Source organism: Ailuropoda melanoleuca, chromosome 2 (genome assembly GCF_002007445.2).
Source record: "Ailuropoda melanoleuca isolate Jingjing chromosome 2, ASM200744v2, whole genome shotgun sequence".
NCBI lineage: Eukaryota > Metazoa > Chordata > Mammalia > Carnivora > Ursidae > Ailuropoda > Ailuropoda melanoleuca.
In genome coordinates, this window is record NC_048219.1 from 59,018,307 (window position 1) to 59,022,537 (window position 4,231).

The following is a 4,231-nucleotide window of genomic DNA, read 5'->3' on the forward strand; positions in this document are numbered from 1 at the left end:
TATACATGGATTTTTAACTGCACAAGGTGGGGCTGGAAGAGGTTAGTGCCCCTAATCCCCTCATTGCTCAAAGGTCAACTGTCTACAGTGGAATATTATTCAGCCATAAAAAAGACTGAAATCTTGCCATTTGCAACCCACATGGACCTTGAGGGCATTATGCTAAGTGAAACGAGTCAAAGACAGACAAATACTATAGGATCTCCCCTATATGTGGTATCTAAAAGACAAACAATAACAAAAAAAACCCCAAACCGATCTTACATATACAGAGAACAGATTGGTGGTTACCAGAGGCAGGGGTGGAGTGTGGAAGGTAGGTGAAATTGGTGAAGGGAGTCAAAAGGTACAAACTGTCAGTTGTAAAATAAATAAATTTTGGGAATATAATATACAGCATGGTGACCATGATTAATAATATTGTATCGCATATTTGAAAGTTGCTAAGAAAGCAAATCTTAAAAGTTCTCATCACAAGAAAAAATTCTATAGCTATGTATGGTGATGGATATTAACTAGACTTATTGTGGTGATCATTCTGCATCATTTTGCAAATTATACAAATATTGAATTCCTACGCCATACACCTGAGACTAATATAATGTTGTATGTCAATTATACCTCAATTTAGAAAAATGTCTCTTTTTGGTGTGCAAAACAGCTCCAGACTCTACCTCTCACTCCATGCTGTTGGTGGTTCTCTGGAACATTTCTAACTATTTTGTCTGTCCTATATGTGATGTTGAAACAGTCAAAGGTAGAACTTTTGGTCAATTAGCTTCCCAATTGTTGAGTCAACTGCTGGCTAAAATTTGGAATACTAAATTTGTGTCAGCCAGGAACTTAACATAGAAGGTAATATGTTTAATGCCTTGAGGTCCCCGGTCTTCAAGGTTTACAAAAAAAACAAGTGCANAAGTCATACAGACTGAGGTGAGCAAAAAGGATATTCCTAGAAGGAGGAATGGTAGAAGGAAAGACAAAGCTATGGGAAATATGGAGCGTTCAGCAGACAGAGCCTCAGGAGACAGTCTTGAGCTTGAATTTTTACTCTGCTATTTACTAGTTTAGTGACCTTGGGAGGGTCCCTTAATCTCCCCAAAATTGTTTCTTCAACTTGAACACAGGATGATAATATCTTCCTGGCTGCCGGATTGCACAGGCTAGAGAAAGTATGTTCAAAGATGCCTGCACGTAGTGATATAGTAATGCTCACAAACGAAGATTATGATTGATTATCCCACGGGATGAAGACTCAGGTCTCCTGATGCCAGAGTCAGTGATCTTTTCATAACACCACATNAACAACTGAAAAACACACGGTTGTTTAGGCCACAGAAGCAATGGACACACACCATCCAGAAATCTCCTTTTGCCTGACAAAATGCCACAAACTTGCATTGATAACATGCTATTTTTTGTCCACCATCAGCCCCCTACCACTGCNGCTGATTTTGCAATTTAGCATGACCCTATATTCGTGTGGCCAAAACTTTCACGGTAATGAAGCGAGATACCTCAGTAGTCCTGGACAGCTCACTGGATCTCAGTTATAAATTATGCCTCTTTAAAACAGCATGGAAGTTCCTCAAGAAATTAAAAATAGAACCACCATATGATCCAGCAATTCCACTTCTGGGTATTTATCCAAAGAAAATCAAAACACTAACCAAGAAAGATACATGCACCCTCATGTTCACTGCAGCATTATTTATAATAGCCAAGACACAGGAGCAACCTAAGTGTCCATCAATGGATGAATGGGTAAAGAAATTGCAGTGTATATATAGTTGACCCTTGAACAACATAGGTTTGAACTGATTGGGTCCATTTACACATAATTTTTTTTAAATAAATACAGTACAGTACTGTAAACGTATTTTCTCTTCCTTATGATTTTTTTAAAGGTTTATTTATTTATTTTTGAGAGAGAGAGCACATATGAGCAGGGGGAGGGGCAGAGGGAGAAGCAGGCTCTCCGCTGAGCAGGGATCCTGATGCAGGGCTGGAACCAGAGACTCCATTATCATGACCTGAGCCCCAAGTAGGCACTTAACTGACTCAGCCATCCAGTTGCCCCTCTTCCTGATGATTCTTAATAACATTTTCCTTTCTGGAGCTCACTTTATTGTAAGAATACAGTATATAATAATTTAACATACGAAAATATGTGTTAGTCGACTGTTTATGCTATCAGTAAAGCTTCCAGTCAATAGAAGGCTATCAGTAGCTCAGTTTTTAGGGAATCAAAAGTTATACATGGATTTTTAACTGCACAAGGTGGGGCTGGAAGAGGTTAGTGCCCCTAATCCCCTCATTGCTCAAAGGTCAACTGTCTACAGTGGAATATTATTCAGCCATAAAAAAGACTGAAATCTTGCCATTTGCAACCCACATGGACCTTGAGGGCATTATGCTAAGTGAAACGAGTCAAAGACAGACAAATGCTATAGGATCTCCCCTATATGTGGTATCTAAAAGACAAACAATAACAAAAAAACCCCAAACCGATCTTACATATACAGAGAACAGATTGGTGGTTACCAGAGGCAGGGGTGGAGTGTGGAAGGTAGGCAAAATTGGTGAAGGGAGTCAAAAGGTACAAACTGTCAGTTGTAAAATAAATAAATTTTGGGAATATAATATACAGCATGGTGACCATGATTAATAATATTGTATCGCATATTTGAAAGTTGCTAAGAAAGCAAATCTTAAAAGTTCTCATCACAAGAAAAAATTCTATAGCTATGTATGGTGATGGATATTAACTAGACTTATTGTGGTGATCATTCTGCATCATTTTGCAAATTATACAAATATTGAATTCCTACGCCATACACCTGAGACTAATATAATGTTGTATGTCAATTATACCTCAATTTAGAAAAATGTCTCTTTTTGGTGTGCAAAACAGCTCCAGACTCTACCTCTCACTCCATGCTGTTGGTGGTTCTCTGGAACATTTCTAACTATTTTGTCTGTCCTATATGTGATGTTGAAACAGTCAAAGGTAGAACTTTTGGTCAATTAGCTTCCCAATTGTTGAGTCAACTGCTGGCTAAAATTTGGAATACTAAATTTGTGTCAGCCAGGAACTTAACATAGAAGGTAATATGTTTAATGCCTTGAGGTCCCCGGTCTTCAAGGTTTACAAAAAAAACAAGTGCACAGGACCTTGGTCACGTTGCTGTTATTGATAAAGCATTCACAGGTTTGTTCAATGGACTCTAACATATTTTTCCTTTTATTTAGGCTCTTATGCTTGTTATGAAAGCACGTTTAAAGAGCATTAAAAAAAAAAAACTTCATAAGACTTACACAATACTGTGTTATGTGAATGGTATATATTACTTTGAAAGTCCCCAGGCCTCTTTTATCTTGCCCAGTATCAGTAAAGGGAGGCTCCATCCACATGATTCCCAAGCACACCTCACTCCAAAGCAGATTGATGGTCCCTTGCCACTCTACTGAGCCAGCTGCTGCATGAGCGAAGCCCAAATTTGGGCGATTGAATTATTTTTCTCAGTGAGATTTTAGCACCATTAACACTATCCCAGGAAGCTGTCCTTTCTTGGAGATAAATTGCTATAGGAAACTATGTTTTCTCTTTTAACACATATTTCCAAATTTCATTGCTCTGCATGGAGGGGGAGAAGCATATGTTGCTTCTCAACACCACTCACTTCAAACAACTGGAGAAACACACGGTTGTTTAGGCCACAGAAGCAATGGACACACACCATCCAGAAATCTCCTTTTGCCTGACAAAATGCCACAAACTTGCATTGATAACATGCTATTTTTTGTCCACCATCAGCCCCCTACCACTGCCACCAACCCTTCAAAACAATATCAGAGCTTTCAAAAGTCTTCACCAATCTCCCACCCTCTTCCTATATCTTTTCTTTCAGCATCCAAAGAACAAATTTTATGTGATTTTATCAGTGTTAGTTAACTTAATTAAAGGCACTACCTTAGTCACATTGTTTTTGGTTGCAGTAATGTTGTCACAGAGGGGACTTGAAATGACCTAAGATGACATCTCAGCCCTTGACAAAAACCCACACAAAACCACAACCAGGATTGCTCCTAGTGGTTGACATTTGGGGNATGAGCAGGGGGAGGGGCAGAGGGAGAAGCAGGCTCTCCGCTGAGCAGGGATCCTGATGCAGGGCTGGAACCAGAGACTCCATTATCATGACCTGAGCCCCAAGTAGGCACTTAACTGACT